We start from the raw sequence: 26,276 nt of genomic DNA on the forward strand, positions 1-26,276 counted from the left end.
TAGAACAAAAACGACGGCCAGTAATGAGTCCAGCCGGACGTGGTGAGGAGGATCCATCGACACCAAAACCAACATAGTCTAGGCCATTGTTCAGATGATGTGCTCCCTGTTGACAGAGGTATGATTTTCGTCCTGTGGAATTCTAGGAGGCCCACCCTCCCGGGAATCACTTCATTTTGAGAAGGGATTAGTTTATAGCTAATCACTTGAGGCGCACCTAACAGAGAATGTCAGCAAGGCTGACTAGGCACTTGTTGCAAGCTAGAATGCTCTTTCTCTAGGGCGCTAACTCTTACAATCACACTTACCGATCCTAATATCACATGTCCGAGCACTTAGCCGGGATTAACGGGTCGACTTAGTTGGATTGGCACTTTATTTTGTCATCAATCGAAATCTTAAAGCGAATTGACATTTCCTTTTCGCTCGGAAACTAATCTTAATCGAACACAATGAATTAATTCCCATTTTCGCTTGGTCGTTGCATTCAATCTATAATTCAGTTAACACAGATATACATCCATCCTGATACCTACTAGTGGATGTATATATTGTAATCAGTGCCCGTAGGTATTATAGCAATTAGCGAACGGCTTCAATCCGATACCCCTTGGCCTAGGGGTTGAATCTCCCCTGGTTAGCTACACCAATGAGGCACCAGGATTCCGCTACAGCGGTAGCTTCACAATATGCATTAGTCGTGATAAGTAAAAATAAAAAAACAATAATAAGCTATGTCTACTATTGCATAAAATATGCAGTAGGTTATTTAATATTAGAGAGGCGCGTCCGAAATTAATGTTTCTGTTCAAAGCACAATTGAAGCATGATATTTGACGTTTGCATCTTAAACAATATTTCTATCTCTACTATTATATAAAAGAAACTTTGCATGCGCGTATTTGTGGTTGAATTCGTTCTTTATGGACTCAAAAAATCTGGGTCGATTTTTATGAAGTTTCACACGAAGGTACTTTATATGCCTGGCAGTGTTCTTATATATATATATATATATATATATATATATATATATATATATATATATATATATATATGTGTGTATGTGTGTGTGTGTGTGTCTATTTTTATATATGTATATATATATATATATATAATGGCTTGTTTTTTAACATTAATTCAAGCCATATATTATATAAAAGCGAAAATGTGGGTGTGTTTGTGTGTGTGCATTTATTTGTATGTCCGCCCAAGTCTTTTTTAAGGGGCGCTCGGGGGAGGGGGTCACTAATTCTTACAACGTTTTATATACTTTCTAGATTATAATATCTCCAATTTACGAAACAAGATCGCCTGAATCTTTTATTATGTTACAAAATTCGCGCTGCGATTTCATTCCTCTATGGCGTTATGGTTGACCTAGAAAAGCAAACGTTGACGTTCGTGCTTTTTTAGCCGTTTAATTTCAACCGTTCTCACTTCTCTATCCTCTTAGCGTCCTGGAAAGGTACCAGGCTTTTTACCGACTTCGCCTCAACAATTCAGGTTCGAGCCTACCTGCCTACCAAAACTTTTTTCTTTTACATCTCCAAACACCCGGGCAACGCCGGGGCACCTCCGCTAGTTTAATATATACAGGGCAAAATGGGCGCGAAGGGCTTTTTGCATCGGGATTCTCGCATCAGTTAGATCCCGCCAGAAGTTTTCGCATACTTCCCAGATCGTAATATCTCAGATTCGCAAACGGACATCGTCTCTATTTTTTTTTTTTTTTTTTTATTTTTTTTAGAATCGGGTTAAACAAAATTCCCACCGTGCCGTCGTTTCCCATGGTGTTTTTTGTGTATTTTTCGTATGAATAAAGTGAAACTATTTGAACGCAATCGCCAAGCCTTTGGGCCGTGTAGTATCTGTTCTGTAATTGGTCCTTGGTCAATGTAAGAGAAACCCTTCATACTGAGACAATTACTATTTATTTGGATATTGCCAGAGTGCCCCCTTTTGGGGGAGCTGGTTATTCCTTCACATTAAAAACGACGTGGTGTCTAATTTACTTTCGTCGTAGGTTTTAAAACAACGCCATTTCTACAATGACTACGTTAAATGTAAACGCTTAAGACTTCCGGTCGCGTCATGGAGTAGCGATAAGATGTCAGATCTTTCACTTTCTTTTCCGCCTTCGCGTTACGGTCTCGAGCCTACTTCCACTTTTTCTTTTGCTCAACACATACCTACAAACACCCGGACAACGCCAGGTACCCAGGCTAGTTATATATAAAAATAATTTCATTAACTCAACAATAGGGGCTTTACAGTGCAATGTAGACTAACTGCATTGTGGATTAAATCATTTCGGGAAGGCACGTAAGCTTTCTCCCGATGCACGGCGATGGGTCATCAAACTAGAGTAGGCAATCAATTTCATCGATTTCGATGACAATAAAAATATGGGAGTTTGAAACATTCGTGGATCATCATTCAAGCTGTAAAAGTAAACATTATAAACAGAACGATTTAGTTCAATAACAATTGTGAATCTGGTTCCTAAACTTTAAATGGGTTACATTTAATCACGTTATTATTGAAAATGCAATCATGAGAAAAGCTGAAATAATAATGTTATTATTCTGAAAGCCATTCTTTGCATAGGGAGGGTGTTTAGTAACTAATATGTGCTTCAGCCTTACAATGTAATAAAAAATATATCGTAAAACATGAATCTAACTTGAAAAAAAACTATTTAAAAATTGCGCTATGGTATCATATGCATCCTAGATCAATATCTACTTAAAACTTGATGCTTATGCATTTTTGGTACTGCGCTATTTGTAATTAGTGTTATCACGTTAAATTTAACTTTCACGCTATTTTTTTATTCAATCGTAAGGTGGAAGAATGTTTACAAAATTTATTCAATCGTAATGTGGAAAGAATGTTTACAAAAGACCCTCTCCTCCCCAATATAAAAGTAATTACCCAAAATTGTACTTTGTATTGTTCAACGCTTTTAATTATAAATTATAAAATGGTACACATTTACTCATTATAAAATTTCATCTTGCATTATTTCTTTCTTTTTTTTTTTTTTTTTATTTTTGTAAATATGAAGAGAATCTTTCCACCCTTCATAAATTCTTAAAAAATTACCACTTTTAAAGGTTTTCGAGTGTGCTTAAAACGAAAATAACATTTTAAAAAATCCGGCATACAAGTACATTGCAAGATCTGAATAAATGTTAGGTTCTAAAAAGTGGGGGATCACTTTTCTATAATGATATAGCGCGAAATGAACAGCCACTTTCTGGCAACATTTATTTTTCGGAGGGGGGCGGGTGCCAACGTACACTGAACACAATTTAATGTGTTCAATGTACGCCCACTTTATTTGTTTTGTGGGTTGGTGCATGTCAAATCGATAATTATTGGCGGGGTTAGGGGGTGAACGGTCACTTAACACAATTTAACGTAAAATAAGCACCCCCCCTTCTTTTATTGTGGTAGATGCACGTCAAATCGATTATTAATGCTTGTTTGCCCCGCCCTAAAAAAAGGTGGGTGCTCAGTTTACGTGAACTTGTATTCATTGTATGCTGACCTCCGCCTCTAACTCCAACAAATAATGGTCATAAAGTGGGTGTTCATTGTACGTTAAATTATTATGTACAAGTGAACCCCTACTTTTTTTAAACCACCATTTTTTAAGTGACCTTTTGTTTTCAGCACCCCGCAAAATCTATAAAAGGGTTAATTTTAAAGGATCTCTCGAAGGTGGAAAGAATCTTCATATTTACTTCTTTTTTATTTGTTAAAGTATTATAGTATTATAATTATAATATATATATACAAGTATTATAATGGTGAATGCTCTGACGAACTGCAAGCACTTGTGTCCCCACGACGTGAACACCCTTGACAGACTCGACAGGCTGCAAAATCCCACCCCCACACTGTAGAGATCCCTAGATGTAAAAGATATTTCTACTCCAGTAGTTTCTTCCCCAGAACCGCTAGACTTTGGAATTCCATTCCAGGTCCCTGCTTCTCCAACTGTACTGACGTGCAGAAGTTCAAGTCCAACGTGAACCAACATCTTGCTGCCCAAATTCCTACATAGTACCCCAGTAGTTATTGCCCCTGTTAGTAGCCCCCTACACCAAAGTGGCAATGTGCCTTGTATGGGGTGAAAATGTAATTAAAAAAAATAAAAAATAAAATAATGTGTATGACCGTAGTAATATTCGAAAAAAAAACAGAAAAATGAAATACTACTGCGGTATCCTTATTACTAACCTAAAAGGTTCATTTAAAGTAAATAACTACATCTGAACATGGGAAATAATAGCGTGAATTAATTTTAGCCATTTAAAGTTCGTGAAGCATTTATAATATAAAAAAAAACTTTTAAACTAAAAATTCTAATTGGCAACTCGTAAACAAATAAGACGAAATGTTTATCTAAAGCGTCTGTAATAACTGTTTATTAAAAACGAATTACTGTCTCGTCATCTTTATTACTAAAGTAAAACATAATTAATAAGGATATGTCACTGTAAATTTATTACTGAAATAAAATATAAATAATAATTGTTTGTCATTGTAAATTAAATAAATGTAAACAGCAAGGAAAATATGAATCTCCAATTTCTATTTGATAAAATAGCACAGCGAATAATCAATGAATCAACTAATTTGTTTCCTAGTGATGTTAGTAAGATATGAACGAATAGTAATGATAATAATTTAAATGAAGTCCGGATAGATTTTTTTTCCGAGATTCAGAAATTTCTAATCAGGGTATTTAACGTGTAATAATTCTACTCAGGGAAGCCATGTTTGTTGTAATCTCTAGAATGTTCGTTTTTAAATGACGTTTCTTTCATTCCAGAATGACCGAATATGTAGATCTCAAACAACGAGATTTCGAGGGATGAGAAGAAAAAGAAATCAATATTTGTGTAAGATTAAAGATAAAACAGTGGGCGATATGCATGAATTCACAAGTTTGTTAATGACGAAGCAGACCCAGGAAAGGAGAAAAAAGTATAAATGCGCGCGGTATAGAATGGGGTCGTAAAAGGTCTTATCGAATATGGGGTAAAAGTTTGAGCTACTTTTTTCTGCACGTTATGATGATGATGATGATGATGAAGATGGCCCTCCTAGGTATAAATGTAAATGTTAATATTACGGAATATTGTGTCTGTAATGGAGTTCTATAGTTGTATAAATTATTGGCCAATAACGCAAACATAATAATTTTTTATGTGCAATCTGTTGGTGTAAACCTACGGTATTTTCATTCAGGGGGAAGGGGAATTGCGCTTCCTTTATTATAAGAAGAAAAAAGTAAATTGGAGGGTGGAAGAAGATAAAATATTATGTTATAATGACAATATTATTAATACCAATATAATAAAAGCATAATGAATATTAAATCTTTAAATATTAATTTAATTAATGCAAATAAACAAATATTATATGATTAGTATATTTTAAAAATAAATGTTAAGAGAGTGTTATTTTTTCAGGTGAAGTGAAATATACTAATCAATTTAACTAGTTTGTAAATAATTACAACATTTAATTGAATATATTTGTACATAATAATTACAGGTTGAAAATAATACATTTTTAGGGTAATATTCTCAAAATAATTGAAACAAAAAGTAGTAGTAATTAGTAGCTTCTTTCCGAGAACCGGAAGCTTGTGGAACTCTTTTCTTGCTGACTGTGCTTTTCCCCTCTACTTTTAACCGATATCTTTTTCACATCCTGTCTTTGTGATAATCATATTTTGGTCTTGTTACCTCCTTACGTTACGTGCCTTCACACCCTGTGTGAAACAATTTACATTATATATATATATATATATATATATATATATATATATATATATATATATATATATATATATATATATATATACTAGCTGTACCCGGCCACGCGTTACTGTTGCTCAGTTTCTTAAAATAGAACACATTCCTCAAGAAAAATTGCATTTTGTTCGTTTATTTACTTTTATTATTTTTTGCAATTTTTTTAATCAATAAAAGTCATTTTTTTCCCCCAAAAAGAAGATTAATTTTTTACCATAAATGGTTAGGTGAAAGATTTTTTTTTCAGGAAAACTTGCACTTTTTTTTTTAAAGAAATTTGGCAGTAAACGTTTCTCTTTTAAAACGGAATTTTTATTATAAAAAGAACAGATGAATGCTTTACATGAACACTGTAAATAGTTATGTGAATGTAGAGAAAAGTTTGATTCTTTTTTTCATGAGAATGTACAAATTATTTTCTTTTAACAGATGTTCAGAAAATAAACAGAAAAATACTTCCATCATTAATTATGCAGAAAAATAAATAAAATGTTGATTTAGTGTTTCAACATTATGCTTATAAATTACGATAAAACTTGCTGAGTATGCGCTGTTTTACGGTTGTTGTAAAAATGGAACGGAAACTTAAATATCACTCCGTTTTAATCTTTCTTAATTTTTTAATTGTGCCCCCCAAACGAATATAATCAAAACAGTAACATTCAACAATTGTACTTTATTTATATAAAACACAAAATATTTAAAAAAAAAAAAAAAAAAAAAAAGTTAATAACGAAAGGGAAATAATTCCATTTTTAAACGAAAAAGTCAGTTTGGTATATCTTTTTGTTATTTTTTACATAAGTCCAGCTTACCATTCACATTGGAAATGTCGACATTTATAGGTTGTCGGGTACGTTTACAACGAATAAACACTCCAATTTAGTAGATGTATCAGAATTTTTGTAGGAATTTTTGGCACCCCTATCACGAAACTGCGAATAAAATATAAAAAAACTCGTAATTTCTCTTTTAAAAGTGGGTTGTTTATTTTCTTTATGGATTATACTTCCAAAATAAACTATTAAAGTTGTTTTAAAAGTAATAGAAATATTCTTTTTATTTTTTAAAAAACAGTAATGAATTTTACGAACTCAATATTTTTCAATTTCTAAACTTTAAAAATCTATCAAAATTTTTCTATTGATTCTGTTTTTACGATATTTTCAGGATCAATGTGAAATTTTATGCTCTTTCCAATAAACCGAATGTAATATTTTAGACAAACGTGTTTTTTACATTCACATCCCCCCCATTTTCAAGTGTCTATTAAAAAGTAAATAATTAATTTACACACCAAAGTTTTATATATCACAAATGTAAGAGAAAAAGTCAATAAATAATATATTCAAATTTAAAACAAAAAAGTAGTGATTTTTAGAAATTTACCTGTAAAGTTCGAAGTTTTTTTTTTTTAAACCACGTTGTTTTTTTTTGTTTTTTTAATGAAACGTTGGTCCTTGCTCCTTTAATTGAAAAAGAATTGGGGCTTGAATTACATTTTTCGAGTAGTTATAAGCTTGGAAAGACAGGGGGTCGAATAATTCACGCCTCCCATTTTTAAATGTCTATTAAAAAGTAAATAATTAATTTACTCACCAAAGTGTTATATATCACAAATTGAAGAGAAAAGGTCAATAAATAATATATTCAAATTAAAAACAAAAAAGTAGTGTTTTTAGAAATTTACCTGTAAAGTCCGAAGTTTAAAACCTTTTTTTTAAACCAGGTTGTTTGTTTGGTTTTTTTTGGGGGGGGGGTTAATGAAACCTTGGTCCTTGCTCCTTTAGTTGAAAAAAAATTAGAGCTTGAGTTACAAAAAAAATGCCGGAAATAATTCTCTAATAGAGTAGATAAAGTTAGGACTTTATTTAAGTAGTATACTTAATATATACTATTACTGCAAGCTTGCCTGTATTGAAAATGCTTGCTTCTTGCTGGCAAATCAAACCACCTAATATTATGTTCAAGAACATTCGAAATATAATACAGTGCAAAGAAACAGTTACTCATGAAAACGAACCTCCTAAAGTAAAACCTTGAATAATTATCTTAACTCGAATGTAAATTAATATTAAGCCGACTTTACAAATTGATAATAGTTAATTATTGGATTTTGATTAATTATAAGATGAAACTCTAATGATTTAAACTCGATAGATAACGACAAACTTCCACCCATTAATATGGGAGGGGAGATTATCATCAAAAGTGTCCTGAATTGTTAACTTAGCACCGGACTTAATACTTAGATATAAATAAGTCACTTGTCCCCATTCCCCTCCTCCCCCCCCCCCCCGTTTTTTTTAATGGAGAGTAGATAATACAGTGGATGTGTTATCGGCAGCTCCAGTAACTCTCGCTTCTCCTATTTTGTCATTCAGTCCTCATTCAATGAGTGATTTTTCTGACAAAGAGTGAAGAAAAAGCTGCTTAAAGGTCGGTAGTACTTGGTGACCAGTAGTCTGAGATGTCGGAAATTTTTCTGTCTCTGTCTGTCCTTGTGACCATGTCACTAGTAAGGGTGCTGGAGGTAAACGTTTTGTCTGGGCTGACGTCATCCGCCTGATAGTCAGGGACCCGAACCTTGGATTAACCACTAAGGAGGCTATCCTATTAACAGGCGCAAAGTACTGAGACTACTGTATTGCCATTTGGTGAGTGGATCTGGACCATGCAGTGGTTTCTGGTGGGGACTCTCGATGTCATACTAGTGGGTAATTGTTACGGCTTTACCTTTTCGTGTGCTACAAAAAAAAATTTTCCTGTTTTTTTCCCTCTTACTTTCCCTCTCTGTACTGCTCTAACCAAGTATGCCGACCTATTCCACAAATCCCAAAACCTCAACATGAAATATCTCCAGAATAAAAACTCGATTAAACCTAGAACCCCATCTTCCAACGTAGACCCCTACTACCAGGTCTCCTTCTCCAACATCAGGGGTCTACGTTCCAACCTTCCAGAGGTTGAAACCCAATTACAGAAGATGAAACCGGACATATTATTTCTAAGTGAAACTGGAATAGGGCCGACCACTTCCCTAGATGAGTTCATAATTAACGGATACTCTAATTTAACAGCTAAATCTGACACCCAAGATCGCCATGGGCATGGAATATGTGCCTACATTAAGGATGGCTTCCCATGTGGAAGGGATATCTCTAGAGAAGATCCTAATTTACCCTATATGTGCTTCAGGGTTGCACTTGCTAACACCACTGCATTTATATTTGCCCTCTATAGGCCCCACAACAGCGGAGTTACTATCTTTAAGAGTATATCTGAGAAAATAGACCACATAATGTCTTCACATCCCTCGGCTAACATCCACATCTGTGGTGAGTTCAACGTCCATAACGTGGAATGGCTGACCCATTCAAATAAGACAGGTGATGAGGGGAGGTTTTGTCATGATTTTGCCATTGCTTATGACCTCACTCAGATTGTTCGCGAACCCACCCGTGTGCCCGATACACCCGGTCAACATGCAAGCCTCCTAGACCTTTTTCTTTCAACTTCCCCTGAGCTATGTTCATATTCCGTTCATTCTCCTCTAGGATCCTCCGACCACTCCGTCGTATCAGTTAAGATAAAAACGAAATGTAAGAAGCCCCCAGACGTACCCCTCCACCGTACTGTATACCGATACTCTATGGCTGACTGGGATAGCTTCCGTACATTCATATCTGATTTACCTCTGCACTCCATGTTTAAAAAGGAAGTGTCCTCTATAGTATCAGATCTGACCGAATGGTTAATTGTAGGCATAGACCAATTCATACCATCTAAAACATTCCAACAAAAACCTAACAGCCAGCCATGGTTCTCCCCAGAATGTGCTGCTGCTATCGCGCACAGAAATCACTTTTTCCATAGCTACCAACGTAATAGATGCACTGAGACTAAAGCTGCTTTCAGGTCTGCCAGCAACCACTGTCAAAGAGTAATAAAAAATGCAAGAGAGCTATATGCCCAGTCTGTTAAATCCAAGGTAGCTGATCAGCGGCTTGGATCCCACCAGTTTTGGCAAATAACAAATAGGATCCTGAACAGAAGTGTGCGTTCTATCCCAACCATTATCAATGGACCAGAGGTCATCTCGTCAGCGTCAGACAAGGCCAAACTATTTGCAAAGAACTTTGCAGCTAATTATACCCTATGCGACGAAGGCCATCAACTCCCCGTATTTTCTCCTATAACACAGAACAAGCTAGGTAACATACAAATATCCGTGCATGAGGTCGCCAAGCTAATAAAGAACCTAGATTCCAGTAAAGCAACTAGCCCTGATGGCATCCCAATTATAGTGTTAAAAAAGCTTCAACCAGAACTTGCTCCCATACTTACGAAACTATTTAAGCGCTGCCTTTAGGAGAAGTGCTTTCCGACTCCCTGGAAGACCTCATCAGTTTGCCCTGTATTTAAGAATTCAGCTGATAAGTCATCTCCCTCTCAGTACAGACCTATAAGTCTCCTGTGTGTTATGAGTAAGTTGCTGGAATCCATATTAAATAGAGAAATAGTCAACCACCTCAGCAGGAATAACCTTCTTAGTGACACACAATATGGTTTCCGCTCTGCAAGATCCACCGCAGATGTGCTGACGGTTATATCCCACAGGATTAGTGAATCTCTTGACAAAGGCTTCCTTTCTAGGGCAATTGCTCTTGACATATCAAAGGCCTTCGACAAGGTATGGCATAAGGGTCTACTTCACAAGATTTCCAGCTACGGTATAACTGGAAATGTTTTCTCAATCATTAAATCATTTCTCTCCGATAGGCTCATAAGAGTAGTGGTAGATGGACAAAAATCAGAGACCTGCAATATAAATGCTGGAGTCCCTCAGGGGTCAATCCTGTGCCCAACTCTCTTCCTGATCTACATCAATGACCTCCCTAAACACATACTTAAATCATTCGTTGACATCTATGCTGATGACACGACCATCTACGGCAACACATCAAAGGCTGTAAATGACAAAGTTCTCTCTGATTATCTCTCCTCTGATCTCGAGCGCGTGGTTCAGTGGGGGAAGACGTGGCTGGTTACCTTTAATGCATCCAAAACCAAACTCCTATCCTTACATCATCAACGCTCTGATCCCCAGCTGGCATCAATTGTGATGGATGGCTCTCGTCTGGGTGAGGCCCCGTGTTTTGACAAGCTTCTGGGTTTGACCTTTACTCCTGATCTGAAATGGAACACATACATCAAGTCTGTTGCCAAGGTCGCTGGAAAGATGGTGGGGTCCTTCTACCGCTCCAGAAGATATCTCACTACTTATGCAATTCTCTATCTATATAAAAGCCAAGTACGTCCAAGGATGGAATACTGCTGCCATATCTGGGCAGGAGCTGCTACAAACAGCCTATCCTGCCTTGACAGAGTACAAAATAGACTTCGTGGCTTAGTGGGGGATGCCCTTTTCTCTACCCTGCAACCTCTCTCCCACAGAAGAGACGTTGCGAGCCTATCCTTGTTTTATCGTTATTTCCATGGCAGGTGCTCGTCTGAACTCCAATCTCTGGTCCCCCCTCGCCAATCTTTCACGAAAAACACCCGTCTAGCTGATTCCACTGTGAAAAAATTCCCCCACTCTATATCTGTGCCTAAATCAAAACGCGGATTCCATGAACAAAGCTTCTTTCTTAGAACTGCGCGCCTGTGGAACTCTGTTCCGTCGGCCTGCTTCCCACCGGACTACAACTTGGATGTCTTCAAGTCCAACGTTAACAAATTCTTAATGAACCGCCCCCTTAAGTAAACACTTTATCAAATCTCCACACTAACATAATGTACTTGCAATAACCCTTATCCCTGAGTGGCTTCCGGGCCTTGATAAGTGGTGATCACTGTGTAAAAAAAAAAAAAAAGACGGGGTGGAATTATTCACTATTTTTCACGAAATGTCTGATACACCTACCAATCTACCCATGTTAGAACGGCTTTCGGAATAGACACCCCTAACCTTGCCAGTATTCCCGAAAAGCTATAAAAGTTCACGTGTCGAATGTGAACGATGAGTTGGACGTAATGTAAAAATGTACCAAATTTAAAAGGGAACGAAATTCAAATTTCCGTTCCATTTTTACAACAACCGTAAAGCAGAGCATTCTATGCAAATTTTACATAACTTACTGCATTAATGCTATTTTTTAAGCAAAAAAATATATATTTATGTTTGGCTATAAATTCCTAAACTCATTTCACCCTAAATAATTTAGGTGACTGAAATAGGAATCTAATTGAATCTTTTATTTCCTGATAGTATGTGAGAAATTTATTTTTCTTCGAATTCATTAATACGGACTTTAGGGGCTTTTTTCGGAATGTTCCTATAAAAAAAATTTTTATTGTTAAAAATTATGATGCTTTATTTATATAAAAAAGCAAAAATTAATTCTTGCGTTTTTTATTTACTACTGAAAACCATAACTTTAGTAAAGGTATTTTTTAATAAAAATAAAGCATTTTCACTAAGAGTTAAGTAAAAATAATTAGTTCATTATATTCTGCGATCATTATTTGATAAATACTGAAATTTTCATTAAAATTGGTTAATTTCCTGATTTTTAGTGAATTTTTAAGTAAAGGGAAGGGTCAAAATGTTTATACACTTTGAGCGTCGGCATTCATTGTATGTCCCTACCATTTGTCGATGAATATTTATAGCAAAGCGACCAAGTGCGGTTAATTTAAATCAAATTTCAATCACATGGTTACATTATCAATAATCATGTGATTAAACCCATTGAAAATTTACCGATATTGCTAACACATTATGTTTACATTAAGCCTGTGAGACCAAAATATCCTTTTCTGACATTTAAAAAAACCCGCGAGGTCAGGAGAAAGAAATGTCCAGAAAATCGCTAGATTTTTAACTTTTATCATCTGAAATTTTCAAAAATCGCTAATTCACCCCTCAAAAAAAACTCCATATTTTAACTTCCTACACTAAAAAAGTTATAAATATAGTATATTCAATATATAAAATGTCCCGTGTTTTCTTACTATATGTTTCTGGAATTATATTGAAGCGGTTAGCTCCCCAGAAGGCTTATATATTTTATCAGCTAGTTTTACCTGTTTTTTTTTCAGAGAGGGTTTTTTTTTGTTTTTGTTTTTTTGTTTTTTTGCAAGAAACAAATCATAAACTCAAACTTTTTATAATAAAAGTTAAATTGAAATATACTGCAAATTAAACATCACAATAATGGTGCAACATATTTTGAAATTAGAAAAATCAAAATCAAAAAAACTTTGTTTTAGCATGTTAAAAGTATTTAGGTTGGTAGATAATTAAATTCTACTGTATTGGTATAAGTTTCTTTTTTTTTTGCTGTTGTTTCTTGCTTTTTACAATTTTCGATTAAATACTTCTAAATTAAGCGGGATTGCTTAGATCATATTTTAAAATAAACTTCGGAGGTTGGAATATGTACTTGGAAAAATCGATTTTATAGCGAGATTTAAGAATGGTTAGCCGAAAAAAAGGCGAAAAACAAAACAAATAATCAATAAATAATTGTTACCAAAGGCAATAAATGCTACTTTTTTTTACTTACATGAATGAGTTTATTTTATTTTTTAAAGTATTTTCAAGCGCTTTTCTTTATTTTTTTAATCTAAAATTGTGGGTGTGTGGGTGCGAAATATCTCCAGATTTTCTAGAATTTCCCGCTAGATTGCAAACGAAATCTCCAGATCTAGCAGGAAAACCGCTAAATTGGAAACACTGGTCACGTGACAGGAAGTGGTAATAAATAATTGTCCCTAAATAAAAAGAAATGGCCTATTGGTACAAAGAAAACCACCTAATTATCATAGAAAAATTAAGTATAATGTTATAATTAAAAAGAAATATATAAAAACACACATGGATATAGTAAACATATTATACCAAAACGTGGAAGCCAACCGTCCAGTGGTTTTTTAGACTATTAATTGCGAACGAACCAAGAGTTACATTTATATATATATATATATATATATATATATATATATATATATATATATATATATATATATAGTAAGTCATTTAATCACCTGCAATAACTGCATCAACTTGGTCTCTCGAATTCGCAATAGTCCTAATTTTAATTCAAGGGATCATCAGTTGTTTACCATGTTCCGGGGATTTAAAAACAAAACAGTGATTATCATTTCTTACACTAATGATTGAGGAAGAATTAAACACTAGTGTATGTGGGTATAAAAATAATTATCATTTATTTTAAAAATATTATAGTTATAACGCCCGTTTAAGACATCAAAATTGAACCTCCATTAGGGAATAAGAAGAAGCAATCAACTTTAGCGAAAATGTCTCCTTTACACTTGGTCGTTGAATACTCTCTCAGCTTTTTACTATGAATGCCCGGCAACATGGCGTTTCTAAGCACTTAATTTCTTTTATCTTCTTGTGCTAATTGTCGGTGGTCTTAAGGTAAATATCAAATTAAAGGTGGATTTGTGTCTCGGTTCGTATATCACGACCGGCGGTACTTATCACTTCCTAAATCGATTATTGGATAAGCCTGAGGGATTAGTATTTAACGTCAATCTTTTTATTCGGGACCTTCTTTTCTCTGATTGTCATCTTTCAAGTGAGTTTTTAATGTTTTGGATTTACTGTTCTTGTTATCTTTTTAAGCAACATTCTTTTAGTTTGTCTATGAATACTGTGTCGGTTTTTACTAATATTTGATCGTCTCTGACAAGCAACCATACACTATAGACAATGTTTTTCATTATGAGCTGCTAAACATCCGTAAGATAGAACATACAAAAATATGAGCATTTACGAAAAAAATATATAAAAAATAGTAGTGGTCTGATTATTTTCGTTTGAATGCAATTACCGCAATATATATATATATATATATATATATATATATATATATATATATATATATATATATATATATCGAACGAATGAAAAAACAAAACTAGTGTCTGTAGGTATTTAATAATTATTATAGTAAATAATTATGTCAGCCCCTTAAAGAAACTCGTTTCTTATCGTTGAGCATTTTCAGATAAAATAAAAGTCGGTCAATTTAGCTCTTGTGCAGATCATCATATAATGATTAGATCACTCTGACAGACGTTAAAAACATTTAAAAAAATAAATTTTTAAATTTCAACAGTATTTCTCGCGGTTAACGGCGGCTGAATGGATTAGGTCATTGTTCCTATTTACAATGCCTCCCCACGGGACAAAGTTAGACACCAGGGTCGTTTTTTAATGTGGAGAAAAGGAACAAAAATAAAAATTGTCTCAGTCGTGAAGGATTTCTCCTCCACTGACAGAGAACAAGAAATTGAAGTGCAGCATCTGAAGAACAGATGGTATTTATTTGCTCCCCCACCGAGCAAATTAGGCACAAGGCCGATTTTTAATGTGAGGAGTGAAGGGGAAATGGGGACCAACTCCCCGGGGAGTAGGGGAGTTGGATAGTGACACTTGGTATGAAGCGTTGCCCCTACATTGACCAAGGTCTTATATGTGAGGTTGCCCACACATATGGTCTTTGCTTGCAGTATCTGCCGGAACAGATGGTATTTATTTGCTCCCCCACCGAGCAAATTAGGCACAAGGCCAATTTTTAATGCGAGGAGTGAAGGGAGGGGGAAGGGAAAAAGGGAACCAGCTCCCGAGAGGTGGGAAATGGGAGCTGGTTAAAGGTCAGGCATGTGGGGTTGCCCCCACATCTGGTCTTTGCTAGTCTTAGCTAGTCATAGCTTGCAGTATCTGCCGGAACAGATGGTATTTATTTGCTCCCCCACCGAGCAAATTAGGCACAAGGCCGATTTTTAATGTGAGGAGTGAAGGGAGGGGGAAGGGAAAAAGGGGACCAGCTCCCGAGAGGTGGGAAATGGGAGCTGGTTAAAGGTCAGGTATGTGGGGTTGCCCCCACATCTGGTCTTTGCTTGCAGTATCTGCCGGAACAGATGGTATTTATTTGCTCCCCCACCGAGCAAATTAGGCACAAGGCCGATTTTTAATGTGAGGAGTGAAGGGGAAATGGGGGCCAACTCCCCGGGGAGTAGGGGAGTTGGATAGTGACAATTGGTATGAAGGGTTGCCCCTACATTGACCAAGGTCTTATATGTGAGGTTGCCCACACATACGGTCTTTGCTTGCATATATCTGCCGGAACAGATGGTGTTTATTTGCTCCCCCACCGAGCAAATTAGGCACAAGGCCGATTTTTAATGTGAGGAGTGAAGGGAGGGGGAAGGGAAAAAGGGGACCAGCTCCCGAGAGGTGGGAAATGGGAGCTGGTTAATGGTCAGGCATGTGGGGTTGCCCCCACATCTGGTCTTTGCTAGTCATAGCTTGCAGCATCTGCCGGAACAGATGGTATTTATTTGCTCCCCCACCGAGCAAATTAGGCACAAGGCCAATTTTTAATGTGAGGAGTGAAGGGAGAGGGAAGGGGAAAAGGGGACCAGCTCCAGAGAGGTGGGAAATGGGAGCTGGTTAAAGGTCAGGCATGTGGGGTTGCCCCCACATCTGGTCTTTGCTAGTCATAGCTAGTCATAGCTAGTCATAGCTTGCAGCATCTGCCGGAACAGATGGTATTTATTTGCTCCCCCACCGAGCAAATTAGGCACAAGGCCGATTTTTAATGTGAGGAGTGAAGGGAGGGGGAAGGGAAAAAGGGGACCAGCTCCCGAGAGGTGGGAAATGGGAGCTGGTTAATGGTCAGGCATGTGGGGTTGCCCCCACATCTGGTCTTTGCTAGTCATAGCTAGTCCTAGCTAGTCATAGCTTGCAGTATCTGCCGGAACAGATGGTATTTATTTGCTCCCCCACCGAGCAAATTAGGCACAAGGCCGATTTTTAATGTAAGGAGTGAAGGGAGGGGGAAGGGGAAAAGGGGACCAGCTCCCGAGAGGTGGGAAATGGGAACTGGTTAAAGGTCAGGCATGTGGGGTTGCCCCCACATCTGGTCTTTGCTAGTCATAGCTAGTCCTAGCTAGTCATAGCTTGCAGTATCTGCCGGAACAGATGGTATTTATTTGCTCCCCCACCGAGCAAATTAGGCACAAGGCCAATTTTTAATGTGAGGAGTGAAGGGAGGGGGAAGGGAAAGGGGGGATCAGCTCCCGAGAGGTGGGAAATGGGAGCTGATTAAAGGTCAGGCATGTGGGGTTGCCCCCACATCTGGTCTTTGCTAGTCATAGCTAGTCATAGCTTGCAGTATCTGTCGGAACAGATGGTATTTATTTGCTCCCTCACTGAGCAAATTAAGCACAAGGCCGTTTTTAATGTGAGGTAAAAACCAGCTCCCCTAAAAGGGGTCACTCTGGTTACCAAAAATAATAATTGTCCCAGTATAGAGGGTTTCCCCTCCATTGACTGGTACAAATTATCTTAAGTGCAGTATCTGCCGGAACAGATGGTATTTATTTGCTCCCCCACCGAGCAAATTAGGCACAAGGCCAATTTTTAATGTGAGGAGTGAAGGGAGGGGGAAGAGAAAAAGGGGACCAGCTCCCGAGAGGTGGGAAATGGGAGCTGGTTAATGGTCAGGCATGTGGGGTTGCCCCCACATCTGGTCTTTGCTAGTCATAGCTAGTCATAGCTAGTCATAGCTTGCAGTATCTGCCGGAACAGATACTACACTTTGATGGTGTTTATTTGCTCCCCCACTGAGCAAATTAGGCACAAGGCCGTTTTTAATGTGAGGTAAAAACCAGCTCCCCTAAAAGTATGCAAAAAGGGGGCACTCTGGTTACCAAAAATAATAATTGTCCCAGTATAGAGGGTTTCCCCTCCATTGACTGGTACAAATTATCTTAAGTGCAGTATCTGCCGGAACAGATGGTATTTATTTGCTCCCCCACCGAGCAAATTAGGCACAAGGCCGATTTTTAATGTGAGGAGTGAAGGGAGGGGGAAGGGGACCAGCTCCCGAGAGGTGGGAAATGGGAGCTGGTTAAAAGTCAGGCATGTGGGGTTGCCCCCACATCTGGTCTTTGCTAGTCATAGCTAGTCATAGCTTGCAGCATCTGCCGGAACAGATGGTATTTATTTGCTCCCCCACTGAGCAAATTAGGCACAAGGCCATTTTTAATGTGAGGTAAAAAACCAGCTCCCCTAAAAGTAGGCAAAAAGAGGGCACTCTGGTTACCAAAAATAATAATTGTCCCAGTATAGAGGGTTTCCCCTCCATTGACTGGTACAAATTATCTTAAGTGCAGCATCTGTCGGAACAGATACTACACTTTGATCTTGTCCCGAAGGCCAATGTCTACACTGTTTTATTAGGTCATTGTTAATGAAGCAAGAGATTGCTTCTGTCGCCGGGTGCTAATCTATCGACTTGTGTTAATCGTGACAACCTGCACTGATGATTCGTGAAAGGATGAAACACTAGTGTCTGTAAGTACTTAGTAATTATTATAGTAAATAATCATACATATATATATATATATGTATATATATATATATATATATATATATATATATATATATATATATATATATATATAGAGAGAGAGAGAGAGAGAGAGAGAGAGAGAGAGAGAGAGAGAGTAAAAGAAAAAAAGGATAGAATGTCAATAACCTACATTACCTGAATTACATAACAGACATTCAAATATCAAGGACAGGGGATTGGCGTGCATATACCCTCGGTATTCGCACGCATGTTATGTAATGCAGATAACATGAATTACGGAATTGTTCCGTGTCCTGGTTCATTTACGTCCCACTTGTTATCAGTAAGGCAGTGGCAGTTATAATCTAGTACAACTGTACCCAAACTGATTAAGCTCGGCTTCGGTCAAATATTATTTATTATCTAATCTACACCTTCCGTCAAAAATGACCGAAAAAATACCTTCCACAAGTTCGCCTAACCATAGTATTATGCGAGTAATTTAAGTTTTTATATATAAAATACTAGCTTGGGTGCTCGGCGTTACCCAGGTGTTTGGAGGTGTGTGTTAAGCCAAAAAAAAAGTGGTAGTAGGCATGCAGGCTCGAACCCGTACCGCGAAGGAGGAAAAAAACATGAAAAAAATAACGTTATGTCTTTGCTGTTGCACCTATCGCCAAACCAGAAGTGACGAAGGCTAGTCAATCGAAAAGAGGGGATTACTTTCGAAAATATCAACGAAAAATGTATCCCATTATACGGAAAAGTGCCTAGTTGAGGGTGAAGGAATTAATGTTTTTAGCCAATTTTTCGATAATTGTCCTCCGAAGTGTCGATATCGATCTCCTGAAAATCTGTTACTTCTGTCGATACTGATCCCGTGAAAATCCATCACCTCTGTCGAATGTTTTAAGCATACATACATACATGCATACATACATGATGATTGCAACGTCTTGTCAGACGAGTGCCACTCCCTCAGACATTTAAAATCCGTGAGCCCAAATGCCTGAGGGAGTATCTATACAAATATGATGTTACAGAGTCTTAGCTTTGTACGACAGCTAAGTCTCTCTCTCTCTCTCTCGGTTCAAAATGTTGAGATCCAACAACAAGCAAGAGCAAGATAGCCAGCAACAAATTAAACTGCAGACCAGCTTAATGCGGGTAATGGTCTTCCGATTTATGGTTTTTTAAATCAGAGATTTGCTTCTCCTAGAAAGGTTGCCTTCAACACGGCTTACAGGAGCCCTCTCCACCCCAATACACATACACACACACACAAATATACACGGTGCTAGTTGGCCGTTGACCCAGAAAAGGAGTTCATTCGCCATACACTTAAACAGACAGGTGATATTTATATCATAGATTTAGATTATTAGTAGTAGTAGTATTATTATTATTATCATCCTTTCTGATGACACATAGTAAAAAAACGAACACTGATGACATTTTTTATTTAGAATAAAGGATTCATTTCAGATGAATAGCTGTTTGCTTTCATGTCTTCCTTCAACACTTGAATAAACTTGTCAGGAGACTAGAAAAATCTGCGTTTTTACTCAGTAACGTTTGTTTGACAGAAATTACTTATCTTTATTTTTATACTAATACATACACATTGATCGTTATTATATAATGAATGGTAAAATATTTAAAATATTTATTTTTAGGTTAAATTTGTATTATCTCCGTATTTTTTTTTCTAATTTTCTTATCGTTTGGTTCTGGCTGGAGATTAGACATCGTACTGGATGCCACACATTCACCCTCTATCTTTTATATTTTAACTGAGAGATTTATTCAAGATTCTAACCGTCCCATAAATTAAATTTTTTCTATCACTTGTGCATTCGGTTCACCAGGTATATTTGTCAGGTAGTTTGATTTTTTTTTTGTTTTTTGTTGTTTTTTATTATTATTCCTTCTAATGAGCCCGGTTGTTCCTATAATTACTGCAATTGTAGAGATCTTCCTAAGATTCCAATTTCTTTTCATGTTGTACACAAGACATATGTATTTCGTTATCATTTCTGACTCAGCCTTTTTAACCCAGCATCATCAGCTGTAGTATTTACATACTCATAGCGAATGATGTATAACTTATTTCCAACTGTACTTTTTATAGTATATGTTTCCATGACTTACTGCTGAATTCGATATTACAAACTCTGTTGTGCTGTATTTTATAGTAGCTGTCCCCTCACAGAACTTCACAGTTGGATGCCAAGTGGCTCATACTGTTTACTTCTGTGTTGCAGAACTAATGATTGTTATTGCTTAGACCACTATTATTCTTCAAACATTGATCATTGAGCTTTGATCTTAGGCCGCCGTTATAATCCTCTCCTGACCATAGTGGGGGAGGAGACTACATTTCCAGGCAGTACATTATATGTATTATTATCCCAGAAAACGCTGGATGACCGAGTTGGAACGAAAGTAGTATCGATTGCCAATGTTAATCTAATAGAAAATATTTCAATAATGAAAAACGCTGCATGAGCAAAAAATGTAGATATTTATAATGAAAAATTTAGACATTTTTAACCATAAAAGATAATATTAATAAGCAACCAGGAATTCTAAAACAATGACAACATTCTGCTCTCTCTCTCTTTCTCTCTCTCTCTCTCTCTCTCTTTCTCTCTCTCTCTCTCTCTCTCTCTCTCGCGCGCGCGCTTTTTTCATTAACACGACAGAAAACGAGATCAGTTGGATTTGGGATGCCAATTCACGATGCTTCTTCAGATGTTAAAATAAAAGAACTTTCGTTTTATATTGCAGAAAAAAAACGTATGTCATTCGCTTATTGTAAACAACGTACAATTCTCGCACTAAAAGATAATTAATCCTCAGGAGGAAATTAATGACAAATAATGACGTCGTAAATTTGAAGAGAAGTTATGTGAAGAAAACGTGTCACACGACACATACATCCTTTATTTAAAAGAGATTTGTCTTGTTATATATATATATATATATATATATATATATATATATATATATATATATATGCATAGAGAGAGAGAGAAAGAAAGAAAGAGAGAGAGGGAGAGAGAGGGGGAGAGAAATATTATTAAAGAGACCAGAAAGCTTCTGTTAGATTATATTTTTTTATTATTTCCGTTTCTCTTGTTAGCTTTTTTGTGTTGAAGTCGAAATTGGTTACGTAGATCCCATAAGTATTGCTTGTAACATTTTCACCGGTTCGGACTGACATCTTCAGGGGAAGTAACTTGAACATTGATGAGAGAGACGGACAGTTGAAAGTTTTAGTAGTAGCAAATAAGTGTCAGCGGTTGCTAGATTCGGTATGGGGCATGGATGAGCCAGTTTTTAGGGTCAGTAATTGAAATAGTGGGGCCATGGTGAATCAAGGTTATGATAAGTATTTTAAGATCTTTTAACTTTTATTTAAGCTAACTGCCTTGAGTATGGGTTTAAGCATTTGATATATATATATGGCTTCTAGTATTCTTATTTTTAATGTTTGTTTCATGATGTATTATCTCTGACTTCAGAAGGAGTATAGCTGTGTTTTATTTTTGGGAGATATTGGAAGATTTTGCTAGTCCAGTGAAGGAGAACAACTATATGTGTCTCTGTTTGGATTTGAAACCAATGGTACTGATATATATATATATATATATATATATATATATATATATATAAAGAGAGAGAGATAGATAGATAGATGGATAGATAGATATTATTCTAGGTTAATATTTTTAGAGGTGGAACAACCAATTCATGTAATACGGTTCATACAAAAGTGTTCAATATTGAAGTAGAGCAAGATATTTTTAGTATTTTTATTTATTTTATATTAGTATTTATATGTCGCTACACATTCATGAGCATGTTTATAAGTAACTGGAGACCTCTTTAGGAGATGCTGCTTATATCAAAATATAGTCCGTAATAAAAACCGAGAAAAAGTTTTCAGCAGATCTTTATCAAGAGGGCAATCACATTTATTCTTTTGAGCTCAAATCAAATTAAAAGGCTTGATCCATGTTCAAATAACCTACATCTAAAATTTCAAGTGTTTAGACCAAAAATTGGCGGAGGAATCTGGTAGAGTTTTTAACGGTCAAATCATTGAACTTTGACCCCTTCACAGCCAAATATCTGACCGAACACAGATTAAAAAGATTTTTCCTAAATCTCAATACCCCTTATGTCAAATATTGAGTCTGTAGACTGAAAATTGAAACAATAGTTGTGTACGAAAATGTACACACAGAGACACACGCAGACAATTTCACTTTTATAGATATACTAGCATTTCAGTCCGGCGTTGCCCGGGTATTTGGATGTGTATGTTGAGCAAAAAAAAAAAAGGTAGTAGGAAGGCAGGCTCGAACCCGTACCGCAAAGGAGGAAAAGAACGGGGTAAAACCTAACGTTTATGCTGTTACGACCACCGCCAAACCGGAAGCGACATTTTTTTAATTAAGGTTAGACAATCTAAAGGAGTAGATAACTTTTAAAAATATCGGCGAAAAAAGTGACCCCCCCCCCCTCTGTAGAAAAGTGCCTAGTTGAAGGGGAAGACATTACTGTTTTTTGCCAATTTTTCGATATTTGTCGTATGAAAGGTCGAACTTTAAAACGATACTGATCTTGGTAAAATCCGTCGCCTCTATTGAAAGTTTAAGGCAGACATGCAAACAGACATACATACATACATTCATATATTGTTAATTAAAAAATTTCGACCCAAACTGATGAAAAAGCTTGCCCTATCTCTGAATACCCGTTGTGTAAAATTTGTGTAAAATTTCAAATATTTAGAACAGAAATTGTCTGAGTAATTTGGAAGAGACCGCAGAGGTCAATTTTTTTTTAACTTAGACTCCTATTATGAGCCCTGAAAATGTATTGTTCTGGGCTCAAATCAAGTTATTAAGTTAGATCCATGTCCAATGAACTTATATCTAAAATTTCAAGTGCGTAGACACAAAATTGTCGGAGGAGTTTGGTACAGTTCTCAAAGGTCAAATCGTTGAACTTTGACCCCTTAATCGCCAAACTTCTGGCTAAAAACCGATCACATCGATTTTCCCAAATCTCAGTATCCTGTATATCAAATTTAGAGTCTGTAGACTAAAAATTGACAGAGTTATTGCGTAGGGAAATGTACACAGACACACACACATACAGACACACACACACACACAGACACGTTCACTTTTATATATATAGAAATATATATATATATATATATACATATCTTAAAAGATGAGGAATAAAAGTTTAAAGTTACATAGAACTCGATTGTATCATCAGATCAATAAGGTATATATATATATATATATATATATATAGAGAGAGAGAGAGAGAGAGAGAGAGAGAGATATGAATATATACATACATATAGATAGATAGATAGTGTATATTTATACACACACACACACACACACACACACACACACACACATATATATATATATATATATATATATATATATATATATATATATATATATATATATATATATGAGAATAATGGAAATAGTATTCGGACATAATAGAGAAATAAATAGGAACAAACCGAGTTATGTGTTCATCAACGTTTCGTCTTTATATATATATATATATATATATATATATATATATATATATATATATGTGTGTGTGTGTGTGTGTGTGTGTGTGTGTGTATATATATACTAGCATTTCAGCCCGGCGTTGCCCGGGTGTTTGGAGGTGTATGTTGAGAAAAAAAAAAAGAAAAAGCGGTCAATTTTTTTAAACTTTGACCCCTATTATGTCCCCTTAACATTTATTGTTTTGGACTCAAATCAAGTTATTAAGTTATATCCATGTCCAAGGAACCTATATCTAAAATTTCAAGTGTTTAGACCCACAATTGGCGGAGGAGTTTGGTAGAATTCTCAAAGGTCAAATCGTTGAACTTTGACCCCTTGCTCGGGTGTTTGGAGGTGTATGCTGTGCAAAAAAAGCAAAAAAAACAAAAAAAAATGGTTAATTTTTTAAAACTTTCACCCCTATTACTACCCCTTAAAATTTATTGTTTCGGGCTCAAATAACTTTATTAAGTTAGATCCATGTTCAAGGAACCTATATCTAAAATTTCAAGTGTCTAGACCCAAAATTGTCGGAGGAGTTTGGTAGAGTTCTTAAAGGTCAAATCGTTGAAATTTGACCCCTTAACAGTCAAATTTCTGGCTGACACCCGTCACATCGATTTTCCCAAATCTCAGTACCCGGTATTTCAAATTTCGAGTCTATAGACTAAAAATTGACAGTTATTGCGTAGGGAAATGTACACAGACAGACAGGCACACAGACACACAGACAGACAGACAGACAGACACGTTCACTTTTATAGATATATAGACTAGCAGTTCAGTCCGGCTTTGCTCGGACCCTATGTACTGTTCATAACTTTATGTGCATATATATATATATATATATATATATATATATATATATATATATATATATATATATATATACTGGCAAAAGTACCCGTCGTTGACTGGGTTCAAAACCAGCCTACAGAAAATGGACTGATTTATGAAAGTATGATAGGTTATGAAAAGGAAGGGTTGTAAAAAAATAGCTTCGAATTTAATCCAAAGCAAAATATGATGAAAGTAAAAATAAAATAAATAAATCCCATAATTTATTATACCATACCTGTTCACACTGAAACACTTATCACAATATTCTGTGGATCTATATTAAAAAACCTTGTTAAACTTTGTGACATATTTCCATTCTATCGAGGTCAGGTGCGAACGAACACCCCATAATTTTATTATACCATATTTCTTCAAACAGAAACATAATTATCAAAGTATACTTACGCAGATAGATATGAAAAGTCTTTATTAAAGTTTGTGCCTATTTCCATTCTATGGAGGCCAGGCGCGAACGCAAACCCCACAATTTTATTATACCATCCCTATTTAAGTTAAAACATACTTATCAAAGTATTCGTATGTACATCTATATCAGAAATACGTGTAAACGTTTTTTTTTTATTTTTAAATTTTTTATTTCCATACTTTGTGGACCAGGCGCGAAAGCAGACCCCACGATTATAATGAACCACTGTTCTGCCAGATCAAACATACCCATTCCTGTGTCTCGATACATCTTCTATCATTTTATGTAATCAGTTTTTAAAAATAGTCAACCATATAGGAGCCTATTCGTGACCACACACACACACACACACACACACACACATTCAGCTTTATATTATATATATATATATATATATATATATATATATAAAGGTAGTCACATGATATTCAAAATTAAAATAAATGAACAGCATTTTAATAAGTGAAAAAGATCAGGAAAATAAAAGGAAAGAAAGAAAAATATATAAAAAGTATATATAAACAAGAGAAAATGAATAATAATAATAATAATAATAATAATAATAATAATAATAATAATAATAATTATAATATAAATAATAATAATAATATTAATGATAATAATAATATTAATAATAATATTAATAATAGCATTAATGATAATAATAATATTACTAATAATATTAATGATGATGATAATATAATAATAATATAATTAATAATAATATTAATAATAATATTAATGATAATTATAATAATATTTAATAATGATATTAATAATATTAATGATATTAATAATAATATTAATAATAATATGATATTAATAATATTAATGATAATAATAATAGTAATAATAATAATAGTAATAATAATACTATTAATAATAATATTAATAATAATATTAATATTAATAATAACATTAATGATAGTGATAATATTAATAATGATATTTAAAAAATAATATTAAAAATAATAATAGTAATAATATTAATAATTATAATATTAATAATAATAATAATGTTAATAATATAATAATAATGATAATAATAATGATAATAATGATGATAATAATAATGATGATAACAATACACTAGCAGTGTCAGAAATTTCGTGAAAATAGTGAATAATTCCACCCCATCTTTCCAAGCTTATAACTCCTCGAAAAATGTAATTCAAGC

Source organism: Euprymna scolopes, chromosome 3 (assembly GCF_053919585.1).
Source record: "Euprymna scolopes isolate OS-2025 chromosome 3, ASM5391958v1, whole genome shotgun sequence".
NCBI lineage: Eukaryota > Metazoa > Mollusca > Cephalopoda > Sepiida > Sepiolidae > Euprymna > Euprymna scolopes.